The following is a 23,488-nucleotide window of genomic DNA, read 5'->3' as shown; positions in this document are numbered from 1 at the left end:
AAGGAGGTTTTTGAGGGCCCTCTGCAAGAGGATGCATGTCCTGCCCAGTGCCCTAAGATATGGCTTCTAAGGCATATGTTGTTTCAGTAATTACTCACTTCAAGGTATTTCTTTATGAGGATATTTTTGTTACTCATAAAAACTGCACCTCAGAAAAGAAAGCCAGGTAATGAGAAATAATTGCATGAGCTTCCTAGTGGTGTTGTAAGGGGTACATAGCATCAAACTGCCACGTCTATTCTCTTCCCTCTTTTCAACCAAGGATTCTATCAGATGGACCCCAGTGAGTGGTTTTAGCGTAGTAGCCTATAAGTAGACTGATATCATTAAGTATGTCTATTCAGTGGGAAAATCAGGCCTGACCTAGGGAAGTGATGCCGTGGCATGAAAAGACCATGAATTCTAGAGCCAGATTGACCTAAGTTCTTTTTCTGTCTCTGCCTTTTTGACTTCTGTGACTCATTTATCTGGTCTTCAGTCTCCTTGTCTGTAAGGTGGGTTGATGAAACTGCAATATTGATATGTATAGTCAATGAAATTATGACCATGAAGTATCCAGGACATAGTTGATGCTCAATGAATGGTAAATCTCTTTTACCTTCATTCTATTGAAAAATGTTTTTTATTATGTATTAAATATATTTAACTATGTATATTTATGATAATATCAAATAACCATTGTTGTTAATATTCTATATTTCCTTGTGGACTTTTTTTTTTTTTTTTTTTTTTGTCTTTTTGCCATTTCTTGGGCCGCTCTCGCGGCATATGGAGGTTCCCAGGCTAGGGGTTGAATCGGAGCTGTAGCCACCAGCCTACGCCAGAGCCACAGCAACGCGGGATCCGAGCCACGTCTGCAACCTACACCACAGCTCACAGCAACGCCGGATCATTAACCCACTGAGCAAGGGCAGGGAGCGAACCTGCAACCTCATGGTTCCTAGTCGGATTCGTTAACCACTGCGCCACGACGGGAACTCCTTCCTTGTGGACTTTTGACACATTGGCCTGAGTTATTCTTTCAAGCAGGATATAAGTTACGGGTATCCACATGGTAACCACCACTGTTACTCAAGACAGTTGCCTACTGACCATGAGGTGAGCAGTACATGGGTCAGAGAACCTTGGGTTCTCTTTCCCTTTCTGTCACTGCTATTCTTCAGTGACCCCCAAAGTCACCACTATAGCAACAGGGCATCTTTCCTGTGAATGGTTTTTACCTACCCTGGGATGAGATGAGCACAAAGGAATACTTATGAATTAGTTACAAATGCATGCATGTTAAATTCTCTTTCCTAAGATATTATTTGTGTACTTAGTGCTTTTGTTGAAATGAACCTAATAGTCCTTCCGACAGCATTCATTTTATTATTCATCTCTGCTTCCATCAGCATTTATTTTATTATTCCATATTTTAATGTACTTGTATTATCTATGATTCTTTCTCCATACATTTGTTCCTATTGGCAGATATTTATCTGCATTCTTTTGGGGAGAAGGTGAGGAAATTCCCAGGCTAGGGATTGAATCAGAGCTGCAGCTGCTGGCCTATGCCATAGCAACTCAGGATCTGAGCTGCATCTGTGACCTACAACACAGACCATGGCAACGCCAGAGCCTTAACCCACTGAGCAGGGCTAGGGATTGAATCCACATCCTCATGATACTAGTCGGTCTTGTTACCACTGAGCCACAACAGGAACTCCAGCTTTATCTATTTTTAATAGCTTTATTGAGATATATATCATGTATCATATCATTCTCCTATTTAAATCAGTTCTTGGTTCTCCAATACTTTGTAGTATATTCACAGAATTGTGCAACCTTCACCACAATCAACTTTAGAATATTTTCATCAGCCCCCCCCCAAAAAAAAACCCCATACCCATTGTGGTAACTTCCCATTTCCCTTCAACATGCCCTTACCTCCTCACCCTAGGCAACCAGTTTTGGTTTCTATAGTTTTGCCTGTTCTGGACACATATAAATGGGGTTACATGAGATGTGGTCTTTTGTGACTGCCTTCTTGCACTTAGCATAACGTTTTCAAGTTTTATCCATGTTCTGTCTTTATGTATTTATAGTTACATCTCTAATCCATCTGGAATTTGTTGACTTGTATAATTTGGGCAAATAGTCACTTATAAATTATTAATCTTTTAAAAAAGCTCACCAGTTGTATCAATACTGTTTACTCAAGAGTCAGTCCATCCTTTTCCCATCAATCTGTCTTCTTCATCTATATGGATGGACCTGTTTCTGAACTCCATTTGTTTATTCTTGTGTTTCCATCACACAACTGTGAGGACTTCAGCCTGATAGTATGGTTTTGCTATATAGTAGGTCAAGTCTTCCCTCATTTCCTTTTTCCTAAAGTTTTCTTGGTGATTATTCCACATTTTCCTTTTCCTTTGAATTTTAGAATCAGCTTGTCAGGTTTCATCAGCATATTGGTTGAATTTTATTGGAACTTCATTGAAATGAGAGATTAAATTTTGATTGAATTTTTATCTTTATAATATTGGGGTTTCCAATATTTTAATTGAATTTATAGCTGTATTTTAAATTCATTTAGAGGGAGGGTAGGTATTCCATCTGGAATTAGATTTTTAATTGGTAACCGACATATATAGAAAGGTCACTTACTGGGATAGAAGCTGCAGGGGGAGGAGTAGAGTTTTATAAAAAGATAATGAGATCTGCTTAGATGCATTCTGTCTGAGATGTTTATGAGATATGAAGATAGAGATATATACACCAAACATTGCACCATTCATTTTGGTGACATTTCTAGAATGGCAATAGGAAGGAGAATGGTTCATAAGATCTTTTGAGGGGAATATGGTATTTTGACAAAAAATGAAAACAAATCCAATACCGTCTAACATACAGTTGAAATTTTGTTTTTTGGTAAAGGGGAAACAAAACACCGCTAATTGTTTAATGTGACTTAGCTCATGCTGAGAAGCTACTGGAATAACTAATTCTTGAACTCACAGCTGGTCATGCTCCCTACAGCCTTCCCCTTTCTCCAAGGTCTGGGTGAAGTTGTATTTTTCCATTATCCCAGGTTTTAGCACAGCATGTTGTAATCTAGGTTTCCTAGGCAACCTAAGTGGTTAAAATGAAGGTGATAATATCAGTAGCCAGTGATGTTCCTCTTCCCTGTACACATCAAGTATTATAAGATCCCTAATTTCTTAGCTTAAATATCTCAGGAAACCCCCAGGGGCATCTTGGAGGATTTCCAAGCATGGTCCTCATAAGTTCCTTACAGAGCTTGACATCTCCCCCTCTGCTTCTGGGCATCCTCCATGGTGACTTGATGCCGGCTCTCTGAGATCCACCAAGATGCTAGGGAGGTAACTCAGGACCATGTCCAGTCCAGGGTCATGCTGCCTTTCAGCATGGGCAGCAGCTGATATTCTCCTGTGTCAAAGATGCTGTGGTAGATGCATAAAAGCCCTGCTATATTTTCTGTTAAAGTGGGGAGACTATTTTCTGTCTCTAAACATCATGTAACCTTCTTACCTGGCCAGAAGAGAGCCATCTTGGGCTCTCAGCAAACACCTGTCTGCATGAAATGGGTAGCTGGATGTGCTGAGTGATGCCACTGAGCTCAACATCTCTTTTCTCTCCAGTTGTCCAGCCAGGTGTGGGGCCCTGACCTTGAACCAAGCCTGTGTGCTTGATTACTAATCTCTTCAGTCTTGCTGCCACGGACCTTTGGTGTTCCATCGCTGGGCCTTTCCAGATATGACAAGAAAATCTGAATCCTAGGATGATGACAGCTTAGGTTCAAGTTGGAACCCCTTCTGCTCATCTAAGGAAATGATTCACCATCATGTATTAAGTCTGAATCATCCTAGTAGGCCTGTAGCCATCTGCTCATACTTGTAGAAAAGAGACACATTGCGGTTTGGGGCATATGGCTTTTGCTATTAAACCTTATTGTCTTTCTTAATGGTGAAAATGATATATTGTTTAAAACTAAGGAATTATTATAACATGTGACTAAATGCACAATGAAATACTATGAAGTTATATTTATGACTTGATGCTCAAACTAAGGGAATGAGTATGAAGGCCATAGTGGATGGAGCATGGAGAAAATTGTAGCCATGGACAAAATACCATTTTTTTTTTTTCGCCCATGTTCATGGCATGTAGAAGATCCTGGGCCAGGGATCAAACCTGCACCACAGCAGTCACCTGAGCCACTGCAGTGTCAAGGCTGGATCCTTAATCCTCTGTGCCATGAGGGAGCTCCTTATCATTTTTTGTTTGTTTGTTTGTTTGTTTTGATTGTGAGTGGCTGGAAGTTGTCAGAGAGAATGCCTTGATAGCCATTCTTCCTTTTTCCAGACAGTAAGTATTGGTAATGACCCCCACCCCATGTGTTTTTTCTTCACTTTGAAGGCAGAAAGAGGTTTGGTGACCTTAGCTTGACCAAGTCTTAAGGACTTGCTGTGGATGACACTCATTATGACTTCTATGTTTTTGATTAATTTGAGCCATTGGGAACATATAGAAGTTAATTTTAGTGAGTACCACCCTAACGATTTTAGAGTCTTCAATAGTCAGTCGAGATAGTTAGGTGGATATGAGACATGAACTTTAGAAGCATGCTGTTCTAACTCAGCCCCTGCTTTTAGACAGGACTTACAGTCAGTTATCCAATCTAGTCTAATAATATCTCAGAGACAGCCTGTGGTTACATATCCCCATGTCTCACAGTCATTATTATTTAGGAAAAGCTTTCCAGCTTTTGAAATGTAAGGCATATATTTCTGTTCCATCTTGAACAGTGAATACGACAAATAGTTATTTAGTCCTTCTGGCTCCAAGTTGCACATGGAATGGGATGTGAAGGAAAGTAATAAGCTTTGATATCAGATGGACCTGGAATTAAATCCTGGCTTCACTGCTTCCCAGTGGTGTAACCTTGGAAAAGTCATTTAACCTCTCTGAATTTGTATTTCTGAACCTCTAAAGTGGAGCTTGAATGTCTATCTCAGAAGCTAGTTAGTATGAGCTAAATGAAATGAGAGATGTAAGCATGGGCGGCACATATTATGTATTCAATAAATGCACTTGACCTATGTGTTATTTTCAGATGTGCCCCAAGTCTGTTGCTATGTGTTGATCTTACGGCTTATGTAGCAATTGATGTCAGCAAGGAAAGAGCTCATCACAATCAAGGAAGTCTTTAGAGCTCTAGTTACAGCCTAAATATTGGACTGATATCCAAGAGATGGAATTATTTTGCAACCTAAGATTAGTTCAGTGAAAAAGATTAATGAGTCACATTATACAATCGGCTCAAGCTAATGACAAATGAATATGTTCTGGTTTTTAGCTAGAGTTAATTTAATAATATTTGTGCAACAACAGCATTAAATTCAGAGTCTGTTCTAGGGAACTAAACTTTACCCAGAACTTTCCTCTCAGGGACAAGGTGATTTGGGGGCAGCTCCCTGTATGGTGGTGGTTCAGGGTGGTCAAGAACCCCTCCAATCCTCAAACACCCCGTTCCTTTCCCCTTCCATGTGTGATGCAATTATGCAGTGACTGAAGATTTGATTTGTCTGTTTCCATTTAAGTTATCCAGAGGAATCATAGGTTAAGCCAGAATCAGGCATTAATACCTTTGCTGGTGTTAATTTATCTGGGTAACCCTAAAATCCTGAGGTAGGCTGTGTTAGAGAAAAGCAAGTCAGAGTGGGCGACTCAGACCCTTGGGAAGAAGTGGGTCATCTATAAGGTGGGCAATGAGTGGTGGGCTATTTATTCCCTTGAGCTCTCAGAACACACTGCTTACATTTCAATTGGTATTTGGGTCTTCAGTTGGTATTTGGGTCAATTGGTATTATGTCTTGTTCTGACATTCCTGTTTTCATATTTCTCTCATTCTCACTAGGTTATAAATTCTTCAAGGGAAGAGATATTCTCTTCACACTTATAGCTTTTCCTCACATAGCCTTCCTTGCATATAGAATTCAATAATTGCCTCTTGACTGAATACATCAGTCAGTGGAAGTAAGGGGGTTATGCAAACTAGAATGAAAAGGCATTGAAGAAAATTTGCTTTTTTTTCACCACAGGTTGACCTTCTTAATTCTATTTCTAGTTGTAACTTCATGTAAGCTACTCTTCTGCCTTTTCTTAAGTCTTTTCTGTTTTCTGCCCAGTTTTGGGTCTATCTATCCCTTCCTTCTGATCTTTATGGCCATAACCTCCAATACATCAACCAGGCTCACATCCTATGAGAGACATGTGCCTGTCTCTGCTTCTTCCTTCTCATTGAGCATCTGGTATCCAGCTGATGATGATCAGAGTGACCAGGAAGAAATCTACCATATCACTCTATCACATAAGCAAGAAACAATCAGGGATCACTGTGCTTACAGAGGGCTCCATCCTTAGGTTCCCATTGCAGTTCAAACATTAATTCACTAACAAAGGTGAACAAATATTGAACACACCAACCATATGCCAAGATTGAAAATGGAGTTTTACACAAGATAGATACTGTAGGGGACCACCGCAAGCACTTTAATTAATTGTATTAATGAACATAATTTTGTTGCAATGACCAACTTAGAAAATTTGCTCTGGAATACTGAAATGATTTTATATTACAGAAAAATTCATTTCAATGTTTCTTTCATCGGAATGGATTGCATTGATTCTTTCTCCTTATTTTCCCATGGGGAAAGAATATATTCAGATTTTTTTATAATTAAAATTTTTAGGAGTTCCCGCTGTGGCTCAGCGGTTAACGAATCTGACTAGGAACCATGAGGTTGCGGGTTCGATCCCTGGCCTTGCTCAGTGCGTTAAGGATCTGGCGTTGCTGTGAGCTGGGGTATAGGTTGCAGATGTGGCTTGGATCCTGCGTTGCTGTGGCTCTGGTGTAGGCCAGCGGCTACAGCTCCGATTCGACCCCTAGCCTGGGGACCTCTATATGCCGCGGGAGCGGCCCTAGAAAAGGCAAAAAGACAAAAAGACCAAAAAAAAAATTATCTTGCGGTAGTTGTAGATTCACATGCACTTATAAGTACTACAGAGAGATCCCATGTGCCCTGTATGCAGCTCTACGCAATGGCAACATCTTACAAAACTATAAAACAGTATTACAACAGGATATTGACATTGATACAGTGAAGATGCAAAGCATTTCCTTCACCAGCAGGCTCCCTTATGTTGCTCATTTATAACCACATCCACTTCCTTCCTGCTCATTCTCTTTTTAATCCCTGGAAACAACTAATCTAATCTTCATTTCTATATTTTTATCCATTTCAAGAATGTTATATAAATGGAATCATGCAGTCTCTAACCTGTTGGGATAGGCTTTTTTTCACTCAAAGTAATTCTCTGGAGATCCATCCAGGTGGTTGCATGTGTTCACAATCTATTCCTTTTTATTGCCATGGTATGGATGTATCATTACCATTCACCCATTTCCAAGCTTTGGGCTATTACAAATAAATATACTATAAACATTTTTGTATAGGTTTTGGTGTAAAGGTAAGTATTCTATTCTCTGGAATAAATACGTAGAAATGTGATTGTTAGGTTGTTTTGGTTGTTGCATTTTTTTTTTTTTAAGGAACTACCAAAATTTTCTAGAACGGCTGTACCATTTTACATTCCCATCAATAATGTATGAGTGATCCAGTTTCTCAGCTTTCTTGGCAGCATTTAGTGTTGTCATTATTTTCTACTTTAGCCATTATGACATGTATATAGGGGTATCTCATTATGGTTTTAATTTGCATTTCTCTAATGGGAAATGATGTTAAATATCTTTTCATAGGCTTATTTGCCATCTTTATATCTTATTCAGTGAGTTATCTCTTCATGTCTTTGGCCCATGTTCTTACTCTATTTTTAATTCTTTTTATTGTTGAACAATTTTTAGAGTTCTTTATATAGTCTAGATATTAGTCCTCCATCTAATATGTAGTTTGCAAATATTTTCCTCCAGTCTATGGCTAGTTTTTTGATTCTCTTGATTTACTTTCACAGAGTAAAGTTTATAATTTTTTATGCATTCCAGTTTATGAATTTTTACTTATGGATAGCGCTTTTGATGTCAAGTCTAAGAATTCTGCCTAGATCCTGAAGAATTTCTCAACTTTTTTTCTAAAAGTTTTATAAATTTACATTTAAATTTGTGATGCATTTTTAGCTAATTTTTGTATAAAATGTGAGACAGACTGAAGTTTTTCTTTTCTTTGCCTGTTTATGTCCAGTTGCTCCAGTACCATTTGTTGAAAAAGTTATCTTTTCTCCATTGAATTGCTTTTGCACATTTGTCAGAAATAAATTGGACATTATTTGTGAGGATATGTTTCAGGGTTCTGTATTCTGTTCCATTGTTCTATGTGTTTATTCCTTCACCAATATCATACAGTTTTGAATACTATATCTGTATAGTATGTTCTGAAATCAGGTAGACTGAGCACATGGATATCTAAGTTAAAAATATGGTACCATTCATAGTCACTCAAAAAAATAAATACTTAGGTATGAAGTTAACAAGATATGTAGAGGACCTGTACAAAAAAGACTACACAACATTGAAGAAAGAAATCAAAGTGTAAATGGGGAGATATATCATGTTCATGGATTGGAAGGTGTCAATTCTCCCCAAATTAATATATAGATTTAATATATGGCCTATCAAAATTCCAGTGAGTTTTTTGCAAACATACGTAACAAACCTACATAAGATTATGCCCACATTTATATGAAAAGGTGAAGGAACTCTAGTTAAAATAGTTTTGAAATATGAGGATAAAGTAAGAAGACTCTTCTCCTTTTGGGATTCAATGACATAAATATTAAGATATTTTCTTTCTTCTTTTTTTCTTTCTTTCTTTTTTCTTTTCTTTTTCTTTGGTCTTTTAGGGCCACACTGGCAGCATATGGAGGGTCCCAGGCTAGGGGTCAAATTGGAGCTGTAGCTGCCGGCCTACTCCGGAGCCACAGCAGCACTGGATCTGAGCTGTATCTTCGATCTACACCACAGCTCATAGCAACACCAGATCCTTAACCCACTGAGTGAGGCCAGGGATCAAACCTGCATCCTCATGGATGCTAGTCAGGCTTGTTAACCACTGATCCACGACAGGAACTCCTAAGATATTTTCTTATAGTTCTCGGGTTCTGAGTCTCTCTTTAGTTTTTTCTCCATTGTCCAGATTAAATAATTTCTATTGTCATGTCTTCCAGTTCACTAGTTCTTTCCTCTCTCCTCTCCATTTGGTATTGAATCCATCCACTGGGCTTTTCTTTTCAGTTATTGTGTTTTTCAGTTCTAAAATTTCTATTTGGTTTTTCTTTATTGTCTCCTAATTCTCTGAGACTTTTCTTGCTAAGGCTTTCTGTTTTTTTTTTCACTTGTTTCAAGTGTGTTCACATTTGATCTTGGAGGCATTTTTAGCATGGCTGCTTTGAAATGTTTGTTAGAGAATTCCAACATCTCTTTAATTTATTAGTATCCATTGATTTTTTAAATTAAAATTTGGACAATTTCATGTTATGTTAGGAGACCCTGGATCTTATGTAAATCTGTCTTAGCCAGCAGTTTTCTGACTATGTTCTGGCAGGAAAAGAGGAAACTTGCTACTGCCAAGGGGAAGTGGTAGTCCAGATTTCCCATTTGGTCTCCGTTGACACCAGAGCAAGGAGGCTCCTAGTTACACCTGGGCAGGGATGGGAGTTCCAGCTCTCCACAGATGCTGCAGTGGAGCTGGGTTTGTTCCCCCTGGGCCATTGTCAAATTTTGACTGTCCACTAGGCCTCCTCTGACATTATCTTAGTGGGGTATATCTGCGTGTTAAAAAACAAAATCTTTATAGCCAGGAAATGGATGTGACTAAATTTCCTTAATGACCTATTTAATTTTCCATTTCTATCATTTTCCTGCTGATCAGTGCTTTTACTTACAGTAAATCTCTTTCCAGTCTGAGCCTGGCAACTGCCTGGATGCTTTTCTGCACCCATGATGAATTTTCTTACGTGCAGTTACTATTTTCTCCCATCTGCTCCTCCTACTGTTTATCCTAATTCACCTCCTCTTTGCCTTGCTGCTCACTGTTTATTCCTTTTGAAGATTTGTTTGTATTGTGTGCTCATGAGCTCTTTTCAGAGCCTTTTACTTTTAAGATAAGGGAGTTCAGTTGAAGTGCTGAGAATGCAAGTCCATGCATCCTGCGCTGAGATTTCTCCCTGTGGGTGGAGGGAGGGCATCTCAAGTTGCCTGGGGAAGAGTCAATAGGAGAAACTAGCCAAGTTGCTGATTTTGAGGACTAAAGCCCATTTCTTCTCCCAAAAGGAAATAGTGCAAAACTATTTGAGATCATATTTCCTTGTCTCAGCCACTTGGGTGGTGTAGTGGTAATTGGAAGCTATAAATAGATAAACTTTGCTAGAAGCATCTTTTTTTTTTTTTTTTTTGTCTTTTCTAGGGCTGCTCCTAAGGCATATGGAGGTTCCCAGGCTAGGGGTCTAATTGGAGCTGTAGCCACCACTACACCAGAGCCACAGCAATGCCAGATCCGAGCCACATCCGCGACCTACACCACAGCTCACGGCAACGAGGGGTCCTTAACCCACTGCGCAAGGCCAGGGACCGAGCCCACAACCTCATGGTTCCTAGTCGGATTCATTAACCACTGCACCACGATGGGAACTCCACTAGAAGCATCTTAAAGAACCATCAGGAAATGGCTAGCCTTGTTCATGATATTTTAGAAAGTAGTGTGTTCGCCATCGATACTTTTACCTCCGATTTCACTTTGGCAGATATTATTCATGGATGTTGTCATCCCTTTGTTAATCTCTGGGATTCTCAGAGGTGTCATTTTAATTAATGCCCCACCCTCCCTACTCCCCAGCTCTTGGGTTACTGGGTGGCCAAATAGGAGTGGAGTGATTGATTAGCAAGTTCTGCTAAGATTTTGATTAGCTTTATTTGTTTTTCATGTAATTATCTTTTCTCAGTAATTAGAATTTAGCCACGGATTTTTTTTTTTTTTTTTTTTTTTTTTTTTTTTTTTTTTGTCTTTTTGCCATTTCTTGGGCTGCTCCTGTGGCATATGGAGGTTCCCAGGCTAGGGGTCGAATCGGAGCTGCAGCCATCAGCCTACGCCAGAGCCACAGCAACGAAGGATCTGAGCCGCGTCTGCAACCTACACCACAGCTCACGGCAACGCCAGATCGTTAACCCACTGAGCAAGGGCAGGGATCGAACCTACAACCTCATGGTTCCTAGTCGGATTCATTAGCCACTGCGCCATGACAGGAACTCCTAGCCACAGTTTTTATATGTGATATAATTTTGGATAAAGATTACCCTAGTTAAACTCAGATATATTTATAATTTTCAAGCAATTATGGAAATCTATCCAAACTTATAGAAGTTGTATCTTCTCAGGGAAATACTGCTCCATTTTGTCTTAAAATACAGTTTCTGCTTAGGAAAGATGACTGATAACACCAATTGTGTTTTTAAAAATAATGTTTCCTGACAAATTCTTTGCTAGATAAAATTGATATTAATCTAGGGCATAGTAACCTTTTCTTTGGAGAGGCATTTGAATGAGTTGGCCTTTTGGGCCCATTTACTAGATTAATCTCTTTTTAAAATCCCAATTACTCCATATCTGGCTTCTGGAAAAGAACAGTGCCGTGTTCCTGTCCACCTGTGTTCACAGACCCCAATAAAATATTTATATTTGTGGACTATAGCATTCAGCCAGTGTCTGAGCAGGTCTCCTTTTATCCCCTTAGGGAAAATGAAGTGGTTGTCTGGATTTATCCAGGTCAACTGCAGAGCCCAGAGCAGGGCTTGAGCAGGGCTTTAGCTGATCCTTCTCTGAGTACATGGGCAGCTGTGTGGTTCCCTGAGCCCTTTCTGTGAAGAGCAGAAGCACTAGTGCACACCCGATGGGCGCCGTGGCGACAGTTCCTTGCCTGGCCTGCCAGTGAGGTTAGTGGGATTAAAAAAACAAAACAAAAACAAAAACAAAACCCCACTGTGCGTTTGGCAGTGTTCATTCTGTCAGCCATGTTCTTTTGTAAATTCTCTTTTGGAGGCGCGAATGATGAGTGTGAACCGCTTTCTACGACTCCTTTAAGGTCATCTTAATTGGCTACTTTTTGTGATAAAGCCTTTCCAAGAGATTAACTACATATTCTTTTGCTCACAGCTGCATATTAATGGTACTTCCTTTGGAATTTGATGAAAAGCAGCTTCAACTCCAATTTCTGTATGATTTGATAGTGGTTACAGAATAAACTAAAGCTCCCAGCGTTACATGATTCCTCTGGCAACCCAGGGGGAACACTGGCACAGAGTAACCCCCATGTGTATGCTTTAGCAGCCACCTGGCTCTTGTGAATGGCAGCTCGCAAGCAGGTGAAGGAGCCTTGCCAGGGGACTCATCAACGTTGGCAATGATGCTGCCGCCTAAACAATTCAACTCCCTTTGGCTTGATTTTCCCACAGACACTGCCGACTGTGACTGCTGATAAGCCACATAAGGCTGGAGGTCAACAATCCAGAGACTGCTCTTAATTATTAAAGGATCAACACAACTTTAATGCACGAGTCCTCTGAACTAGGGGCCAATCAACCTGGTTTCAGAGAGAGAAGCTTTCCCTAACTCTTTAGCAAAAACAAACAAAGCATTTGTTAAGGGGGAGCTCAAGGGTTTTTCCTACATTCTAATTCTAAATTTGGAACATAAAACATTGAATAAGGAAGCAGCTCTTAATTACTCTTCAGTCTCAAGCTGCTGTTTAATTGAGTCTCTTTGCCATTGGGATCTATGCTTCATTAATGGAACCTTGACTTGGTCCCACCCCACGGAGCACTTGGACCCAACAGCACAGAGCCCCATCGGAGCCTGCCGTGACTGCCGTGAATTAGTGGCTTCTCTTATCCTAGATTAAGTTCCTTGACATGTAGTTTCCCATCCCACACATTGAACCTGTCTCCAAGCTAAATGACTCTGTAAGGCTAATGGCTGATGGCAGCACAAAATAAGGACCAAAACAACAAGAGTCCTCCTCTCTCCACCCGCTCCTTGTCACCACTACCAGGCAAATTGTGTGTCCTTGCTCCATCCTCCTGGCTACACTGCTATAATATTTTTTAAAAACATGAACTGTAGTTGACTTACCATATTGTGTCCGTTTCAGGTGTACTGTCTCATTTTTAATGTTACGCAAAGGTAAAGGGAGCCCAAGGAAGAGTTGGTGCGTTCCCCCTTTTCTTCTTTCTTTTTCTTTCTTTTTGAAATTTGAGGGAATAGTGTCAAACCCGTTAAAAACAGTAAAGTTGTATCAAGTTTCCTTAAAAGACTTAGGAGACCATTCAATCAAAATAGTTTACAATGTTACCAAAAGAACTAGCAGTACTTACAAAATGATAAGACTGTCCTGAAAATATGGCTGCAGGGAATGATCAGAAGTGTCTGTTCCAATTCTGAGTGAGATGAGGTTTCAGGGAGTTTGCTTGAGGATCACGAGTACGGTGGCAGCTTCCACGTCTAGTTGCTGTGGGGTTGCACACCAATACCAGAAAAGACAGTGGAGACAGACCATTCACTCTGAAAAAGCAATACACCAAAATGACCAGAAATGCTAATTAATAATCTATTTTGGCCTATCAAATTTGCAGAGGTATAACAATAATACCCAGGATTGGTGAAGGACAGGATTTACGAGAGTCAGGCTGGCTTTGTGTCCTAACTCTTCCTCTTCCTAATGAAGGGGACTTGGGCATGTCATTTATTTTCTTGAAGACATTTTTTTTTGTCATCTGTGAGATATAGGATAATAGTGGTAATCACCTCAGAATTTTTGAGGGAATTAAAGAATATAATGATTATAAAGTATTTAATGTATCATCTATATGAGGAAATAATTGAGTATACAGTAAATGCTCAATTAATATTAGAAATAATTTTATTGAAAGCTAGACTCCTAATGTACTAGGGGCAGTATAAATTAGTGAGAATCAGCATTCGACATACACGTTTAAACCTTGATGGGTATACATGTGACTTAGTCATTCCAATTTTAGAAATTTGTGCTGGGGAAAGGGCACAATGATGTATTTCCAAGGGTATCTTTCATGGTATTTTTTTGTAATGATAAAATATCTAAAAGTAAAGGAATAGTTAAGAATTATGGTTTGTCCCCCTACTAAAGTTTCTTCAGGTGTTAGAAAGCATGTTTTTGAGGAATGTTTAAAGGTTTAGAAAAGTGATACTATGTGATAATGGTTTTTGGTGGTCATTGGGATTACCTGTTATTTGTATTTTTTTATTAATACTTATTTGTATTTTTAAATTTGTAGTCAGTCAATAAATACATTTTGGATATTTGCTTATATTAGGCACCATGGCAGGTGCTGTTGATAAAACAGAGAATAAGGTAGATGGGGTGCTGACCTCATGAAGTTTCTTGTCTCTTTATTGGAAAACGTGTTATTTTTATAATAAAGAAGATTATTATAAAAAAAAACTGCATGAGTGTATGATGGCTACCATAAATTGGGTGGCTTGAACAACAGAAATTAGTTTTCTTGCAGTCCTGGATGCTGGACATCCAAGATCAAGTTTTCATTCAGGGTTGGTTTCAGGCTGTGATCTCTCTCTTTTGTGTGCAGGTGGCTGTCGCCTATGTCTTCACATGGTCTTGCCTCTGTGATTGTGTCCAAATATCTTCTTTTTATAAGGACACCAAGCCATATTGCCTGAGGATCTCTCTAGTGAACTCATTTAACTTAATTATGTTTTAAAGACCCACTCTCTCCAAATACAGTCACATTCTGAGGTCCTGGATGTAAGGACCTCAACAGATGAAGGAAGAGGGGGCAAAATTTAGCCCAGCACAGAAATCATGCGATGATATTTCTTGTCTGAGAGTTACTCTTCTGAGCTGTATAATTAAAACAAAAACGAAAACAAAAAACCTCTATGCTCCTTCCTTTCCTCTCCCAATGAGATATTTTCAGGCCCTTTGGAGAGCCCCTTGAGGGAGTCTCAAAACATATACCTCTCTTCGAAAGTCTCTTCATTGGCCCCAGCATGGTTAGCTCTGGAGATTTCAGTTTGGATGAAGGTGACTTTAAATTGGTTGTCCTAAGTCACCTTCATAAATTCAAGGGTTGACATGCAAGGGTTTTCTTGTCACTTTGAGTCTGCTCCACAGTGAACTCAGGGTACCTGTACAGTCCAGGGGCCTTACCTTAGCCCAGAATGGAGCATTCCAGGTGGACCTCCCGGGAAGGGCTTCCTGGTAGAAGAGGCTGTCCCAGCCTCATCCCAGACTCTTCAGATGCACAGTCTGAAAACAAAGTTTTCCAGGTGTGGCAGGGGCCACCCAAGGAGAACGAGTCATTGGTGAAGAATAGTGGCAAAAATGGTTCTTCTGTAACTCTATTGACCAGAAGCTTCCTTTATGATATAAATCCAATTCACTTTCGTTTCAGAGATAACAAAGAGAAGAGAAGAAATGGAGGCCTGTTCTCAAATGGAGGATTACTACAGCTTAAGGTTAATGTAGAAGTAAAAGTGAAGGGAGTTCCCTGGTGGTCTAGTGGTTAGGACTCAGTGCTTTCACCCCTATGGCCCAAGGTCAATCCTTGGGCTGGGAAATGAGATGGCACATCAAGCCGCTGCCTGCAAAGACCATACCAAGATAGGCCATGAAAAAGAAAAACATCAAAGTGAAGCTAGAGACATCAAGTTCAACCCCTTGTCTGAAAAGTTGGGAAGCTGGTCTTCCAAGGTTGTCTGGATTGGCCTCAAATCACATCTGATGAGCAGCCGCAGCCTCTTCAAGTCCAGCGATCACTGGTGAGTGTCATTTCCATGAGGGAGGATGGAAACATGTGTGTTGGAGGAAGCTTGGGATGTAGGAGTGAGGACCTGAGAGCTTCCATCCCAGCTCAGCCACTAAGTACCTGCATACCAATGGGGAATCCTGAATTCTCTCTCTGTTTTTTTGTTGTTGGTTCATTTTGTTTTTTATTTTAAGCTTCAAAATGAGTGTTGGATAATATAGTTCTTTCTATCACTAACATCCATCCTACAAATCTTTCATGGGTGCCATTCATTCTGTATTCAGGTGACAGAGTCGGCAGGGGGTGCAGATGTGTTTGACAGAATGGTTCTGTAACCGTGCCTAGCATACTACAGGAAAGAGCAGCCAGTGACCTCACATCTCTTCTAAAGATTTAATGAAGATTGAGAATCAGGTGGTTAAAAAATAATTACAAAAGGTGAAAAATGAATAATCAGAGTTGCAACTTTGTGTTCACCTCCTCCTCCATTAAAAAGTATGAGCATCTATCCCACTACTCATATATTGACTGAATGCTGATGCATTTTGTTTGCTTTCTCAGATTTCCTGTAACAGTAACTTTTACCTCTGTTTTTATTAACAAGTAAAACATCTTCATGCCTTTGCCTTCTCTTCTTGAAATGCTAAGCTGTAATTTTCAGGGTGCCAAATATCAAGAGACTAAAGAAAGTCACTTTAACTTTTTCTTTTGATTAGGTTAAAATGTTTTCTTTTCTTTCTCCTTTTTTCTCTTAAGAGTATGATTAGATTTGTTTTCAAAGGTGTTGTAATATTAGCAAAGTTTTCATTAGCATTCCGCATGCGTACTTTCATTAAAGGAAATTCATGTTTTGCTCAAGTCACCAGAGAAATGAAAGGAATGATCTAATGTTAAACATGCTTGTATTGTGCATTAATTTAACTGGACCCCCTTCTCTGATACAAGAACAGAAATAAGGCCATAGACCAACACCCACTCTCAGAAAAATTCATAAATAGCACAATTTCAAGACTGTTTCCAATTATTCCATGTCCTTTTTGGTTTTAAAGGACGAAACTCTAAATGAGGAGTTGTACCTTCCTATAGGAAACAGAGCATTAATTGCTGACATTTTAATGTGCTGCTGGAGAGGGTATGTGAGGGATAATGAATCCATTGGTACATGGTTCCTGCATCAATTGTACAATTTTGTACCTGGCTTACTTGCATCAGTCCTTTTACTAAATTGATGCAGTTAATCGCATTCATTTTGTGAAAATTGAATATATATAGAAATATATATTGCAACTACGTGGAGATCTAACAAACTGTATTTTACTTGTCAAACCATCTCCTCATACAGAGTGATTATGAGAATAAGTGTTCTTGGGGTTTTCTGCTGCTTTCCCCCCACCCCCACAACAGGGAAGATCATTTGCTTGCTCTTTCTTTGCAGCTGTGACCTAGTGGCAGGTGTGGCAATGCCAGATCCTTTAACTCACTGCACAAGGCCAAGGCTCAAAGCCTTGCCTCCTCAGTGCCTGAGCCACTGCAGTCCGATTCTTAACCCACTGAGCCACTGCAGGAACTCAATCATCTGTTTTCTTTTAATGTGAATCCCCAGTTCTGTGATTTTTTTATTTTTTATTTTTTTTATTTTTTATTTTATATTTTTTTTTTTCGTCTTTTTGTCTTTTCTAGGGCTGCTCCTGCGGCACATGGAGGTTCCCAGGCTAGGGGTTGAATCGGAGCTGTAGCTGCCGGCCTACACCAGAGCCACAGCAACACAGGATCCGAGCCACATCTGCAACCTACACCACAGCTCACTGCAACGCTGGATCATTAACCCACTGAGCAAGGCCAGGGATCGAACCCGCAACTTCATGGTTCCTAGTCGGATTTGTTAACCACTGTGCCACGACAGGAACGCCCATTTCTGTGATTTTAAATGTACCTAAAACCATGCTCTGGAGTGTCAGATCCAAGAGCCTGTATTTCTAATAACCTTCATGTGATCTCTTTAAAACCAATTGCTTTGCAAAATCTTTCATTTTTTTTCTGTAGAAAATACTCTGGTTGGTGAGGAAAATATTAACATAAGTCACTCCCTGAACCAAATGTTACAAAAACTGCCTGCTTGTATATTGTGTTTCCTTGGCAAACAATCCTGAACTAGCTGGGAACCCACTGAGGGCTGAAAACTGCTGACAGTTACAGGGCATGACCCCTGCCCCTGGTCTAACTCCTCCCACCCTCTGCTGTAGGCTTCTCAGGACTTGCTCCTGCAACTATTGTCCAGGGAACTTGAGAGGTGAAGTGAGAGCCACTGAAATGTCCACAGAGCAAGGAGTGGATAGGACCCTGTCCCAGTCAGTGCGTGATCAGTGCACACCACAATCCAAAGCCAATTCTTTAATTCACAGTGAGAAATCACTGTCTCAGAGATCTGAGATTCTCAGACTCTGCCTGTCATTCTCTCTGTAAATAGACATACATGGGAAGCCAAATGATAATTATAAAATTGCTACATGAGTGTGGAATTAAAAAAGTGGGAAGTCAATAACATCCGGCTGAAAGAGTTGGATGTATCCATTTCATAAAAGGGATGTTCTTGCTTATGGGACTGTGATATTTGATGTCCATTAGCTAAGACTCCTTTATCCCTAGATGTGCTTGGATAGGCACTTTAGCCTCTACCTCAGTGACTCACCTTATTCTCTGTTTCCTAACTGACTAGCTCCTTTGAATGATTGATACATTCTTAATTTAGACAGGTCAATACATTTAATCATATCATGGCAAAATCAGCCCTGTCTGGGAGCCATTCGGTCTCTTTAAAATGATGGCCATTCATCCATCAAATATTTATGAAGTGTTTCCTATGTACCCAGCCCCATGCCTTGCATGAGGCCTACAGCAGTAAGCAAGACAAACAAGTTACACAGCCTGGTGGGGGAAATGATAATTAAGCATGTGATCAGAGTAATGTGTGAAAAGTTATAGAAAAGAGCAAGGAACTGTAGATCACATCACCCCTAGTCTAGGAGGCTCAAGAGGGCTTTGGGGAGAAAGTGATGACAAATTTCAAACCTGAATGATGGGGCTGGGAAAGGCAGAGATGAGAAAAGTATTCTTGGTAAAGGGAACTTCCTGTGTGATAGCCCTGAGGAGGGAAGGTAAGAAAGCTACCTGTAAGGCACTGAAATACTGCCCTTAGGGCTAAGGTATTAGGTGACGATGATAATGGCTGGTGATTTCAGCCTAAAGGATCTTAGTAGACCTGTTATGGAGATGGGACTCTTTCCTAAAAACAATGGGGGAGACTCTGGAGGGTGTTAAGCAAGAGAAGGATGACTAGGTTTGCCGTTCAGAAAGCCACTCTTGCTGTACTTTGGAGAAGGGATTTGCAGGGAGAAAGATTAGAAAAAGTGAGGCCGATTAGAAGGCCATGACATTTTTGCAGGCGAGAATGCATGGTGGGCTAATAGGGTTAATCAGGGGCGTGGCATGAAAATGGAGAAAATAGTGTTTAGAGTTAGAGTGATGGGGGAAAATAGATAAGACTTGATGCCAAGCTGAGTGTGAAAGGTGGGGGCGATGAGGGGTCAGGAGGGACTCCAGGTTTAGTTGAGCCAGGGGATAGCAGGGGAAGGTCAGCTGTGGGGAGATGAAGAGTTCGGGCCAGAACGGGATGAGTTTGAAGGGTATGTGAGTCTGGCTACATAAATCTGTAGCCCAAGAGAAATGTCAGAATGAGATAAGATCTTCAGAATCATCATCATCATCAGTGTATAGTACCAAAGTTTAGTTTTTGAAGCTTATGGAAAATATAGAGACCATCCAGAGACCAGTTCTGAATTTCAGCTAGAAGAAAAGCTGAAGGGGGTAGAAGGAGGTGGTTTAGAATAATGGGCAAGTCAACCCTCACATTCTCTCTGCCTTCTAGGCTCATTTTCCTACTTTGATTTTCTGTTATGGGTTTCTCTGGAAAATGTTCTAAGGCAAGGATTAAAGAAATATTCACCCAGAGGTCCTTTGTGGCTCAGTGGGTTAAGGATCTGGCATTGTCACTGCGGTGGTGCAGGTTCAACCCCTGGCCTAGGAACTTTTGCATGCTATGGGTATGGTTTTAGAAAAAAAGAAATGTTCATGCTTTATATAGTATGTTCAAACCAGGATAGCAAGGATGAGGAAAAAGGAAGAAAAGGAACACGAGTATCAAAGCAGAATGATGCCCAGCAGGAACCAGATTATAAAGGATCTTATCAGACCTGTTCAGGAACCTGGACTCTACCCATGCTTCCAACCATTGCTACCATTTTTTTTTATGTTAATGAACTGATCTTTGGAAAGCACCTAAGAATGGGGGCTGGTTGCCAATGGAGCCAACTATGAGATTAGATATTTGGAACTTTTTTTTTTTTTTTTTTTGTCTTTTTGCTATTTCTTGGGCTGCTCCCGCAGCATATGGAGGTTCCCAGGCTAGGGGTCCAGTCAGAGCTGTAGCCACCAGCCTATGCCAGAGCCACAGCAACGCCAGATCCAAGCCGCATCTGCAGCCTACACCCCAGCTCACAGAAACGCCGGATCCTTAACCCACTGAGCAAGGACAGGGATCAAACCCGCAACCTCATTTTTCCTAGTCAGATTCGTTTCCGCTGCACCACGACGGGAACTCCAGGATTTTTTTTTTTTAAGTTAACTTTTATTGACTGTTTACTTTGTGCCAGGTATTATCTTAATATTTATTTCAGCCCCATGAGGTGGATACCTTTTTTAGCTTTTTTTTGGCTGTGCCTGTGGCACATGGAAGTTCCCAGGCTAGCAAGGCAGATTTCATGCATGCCCTATGCTGCTTCTGGTAAGAATTTTTTGAATGTTAAGCAATTATGTGTACTTGTCAGGTATTTTTCACTCCATTTAAGAAATAAAACTATCCCAACTAGAAAGGTTTAACAGTAGATCCATTTCAGACATGGTTCAGTGACAATAACAATGCTTGGCTCAAAATTATCAAAAAGCATGAGGATCATTAGATTACTGAAAACCAATTTTAAATATTTCCCTCTGCTTCCAGGCTTCACACATGTGTCCCCAGTCCTGTCTTTGCAGAAACACAGGAAAAACAAATAGGAGAGGTAGTCTGCGATAATGGCACTTCAGAAAAGAGGATTTGATGTCAAGACTATAAGTAGGTACATATTTGTTTCCTCTACCTGACTGGTTCCTTTTGGCTCTCCATCTGAGCTGCCACCTGTGACAGATGATGTTTATATAAAGAAAGCACCCTGAGGGCTGAGGCATGGGGAAGCTCAACCATGGCTTTTACTCAGTCCCAGCTCTCTGCCTGTGGTATTGTGCCCTTCTCTCTCACTTAAGAAATCTGATTAGGCAAGTTCCCATTGTGGCTCAGTGGGTTAAGAACTTGACTAGTATCCATGAGGACGAAGGTTCGATCCCTGGCCTCACTCAGTGGTTAAGGATCCAGTGTTGCCCAAGTTGTGGTGCAGGCTGCAGATGTGGCTCAAATCTGGTGTTGCTGTGACTGTGGTGTAGGCTGGCAGTTGCTGGGAACTTCCATATGCCATAGGCTTGGCCCTTAAAAAAAAAAAAAAGCAAGAAAAGTAAAAGAAAAGTAAATCTGATCAGAATGCATGGGAATCCGAGTCTGTTGCAATATGGATAATGTGAACTGATAATTTATTTAAAAATTAAATAATTTGCAGGTGTTCCCTTGTGGCAGAGCAGGTTAAGGTTCCAGCATTGTCAATGCGGTAGCTGTGGTGTGGTTTCAATCCCTGGCCACATGCCACAGGTGTGGCCCCCCAAAATTAAATAATTTGCAAGTTTTGCTATTTTACTACTATGTTATTTTTGGCTGCATCAGAGAGACCAATGATATGATTGGGGAGTTGGACCTGAGCCATGAGTATCAGTCCAGAATCGGGAGAGACAGTATTGGAAATTGAGTCTAACCATGTTGGCGATGATTCATTTGTGCCTTTGTATTGAAACTCCAATACAAACTCTGGGCACAAAGCTTGGGTGAGCTTTCCTGGTTGGCAGTACTCTTTGATGATGGTTGCATTTCAATGCTGAGAGGGTAATGTGTCCCCGAGGACGATGGAAGCTTTATACTTGGGACCCTCCCCGACTTAACCCTGTGCATCTCTGGTTCTAATTTGCATCCTCTTGCTATAATAAAACCACAATTGTAAGTATAATGCTTGCCTGAGGATTTTGTTTTGTTTTGTTTTGTTTTGCCTTTTATAGCCACACTTGTGGCATATGGAGGTTCCCAGGCTAGGGGTCCAATCGGAGCTGTAGCCGCTGGCCTACGCCACAGCCACAGCAACACCAGATCCAAGCCATGTCTGCAAACTACACCACAGCTCACAGCAACCCCAGATCCTTAACCCTCTGATGGAGGCCAGGGATCAAACCTGCAACCTCATTGTTCCTAGTTGGATTCATTTCTGCTGCGCCACAGTAGGAACTCCTGCTTGCCTGAGTTCTTTGAATTGCTCTAGCAAGTGATCAAACCTGAGGATATTCATGGGAAACCCCCAAATTTGTGGCCGGATAGTCTGAAGGCAAGGTGACCCTGGGGACCTCCGAACTTGCAGCTGGTGTCTGCAGTGGGGGTAGGTTTGTGTTTACCCCAAATTCAACCACTGAAGCCCTAACCCTCAAATGTGATAGTATTGGGGGTGGGTTTTTGAGAGGCAATTAGGTTTGGACGAGGTCATGTGTGTGGGGTCTCTCACGGTGGGATAAGTGTCCTTATAAGAAGAGAAAGAAACCAGAGCTTGCTCTCTGTGCCTGTGAGGACACAGCAAGAAGCTGGCCATCAACAATGCGGGAAGCAGGCCCTTGCTGGGAGCTGAACCTGCTGGTACCTTGATCATGGTTTCCCAGCCTCCAGAACTGTAAGAAATAAATGTCTGTTGTTTATGGTATTTTGTTATAGCTGCTGAAGATGACTAAGACAGCCACTAAGACCTTTCAGGAAATGTTTACCCAAAACTTACAAATTTGGACAGCATGTGGTGTTTTGTACTTCCCTAAGTACTAGTTTTGAAATTAATATTTGGATTGTTATTGATAATGAATTAATGTTCTATCTTCTAATTTACTTTTGAAAGGCCTTTAATTTTTAGCCCAAATCAGAGAGTAATCATGAGTGTATGCTTCACAAGGGCAGGGACTGGTTAGAAAGCTGCCCTGTGTCAAGGCGGCTATTTAGGACAACGAGCCAAACAATTAAGCTTTTATTCACTTACCATAATAGTGTTGGCAAGAGGCCACAAAGACAGACTAGGTGCTGGCTTCCCCACTTTTCTGTCCCCACGCCCCCCAGGAATGGCACCAGGTGAGAATCAGGTGGATCAGCAAACTGCTGAGGGTTCCCTGAATGACAGGCTCCTGTTTTATGGAAAGTGGGGATGGGGTGGGTAGGAAAAGGATAAGGACTAGAAGAGAGATGGTACTTAATGCTGATTCAGAGTGGAAAAAGATATCTCCAAGAGCTGCCTCCCATAAGGAGGTTTTGGCAGAGGTATCTGAACCACTTTCTCAGCTGAGCAGCCCTCTCCCAAGTAAAGATGCACCCAGTTGGAGGCACTAAGGCTAGGAGGA

General features: G+C 40.8%; 1 non-coding gene across 6 annotated transcripts in view; it reads left to right on the top strand.

Annotated features, from left to right (window-relative positions):
• LOC100738624 overlaps positions 1 to 23,488 on the top strand; it is a 117,964-nt gene that overhangs the window by 57,658 nt on the left and 36,818 nt on the right. For 5 of the 6 annotated variants that reach the window (XR_002336375.1, XR_002336372.1, XR_002336374.1 and 2 more), the window contains 2 exons: positions 15,518 to 15,884; positions 20,928 to 21,041. This is a non-coding gene — a transcript (uncharacterized LOC100738624). The remainder of the gene's footprint in view (positions 1 to 15,517; positions 15,885 to 20,927; positions 21,042 to 23,488) is intronic. The other variant, XR_002336373.1, reaches the window with a different exon arrangement.

The sequence above is a fragment of the Sus scrofa genome, chromosome 10 (genome assembly GCF_000003025.6).
Source record: "Sus scrofa isolate TJ Tabasco breed Duroc chromosome 10, Sscrofa11.1, whole genome shotgun sequence".
Classification (NCBI taxonomy): Eukaryota; Metazoa; Chordata; class Mammalia; order Artiodactyla; family Suidae; genus Sus; species Sus scrofa.
Note: the sequence above shows the minus strand (reverse complement) of the source record. Positions and strands in the feature narration are given on the sequence as shown.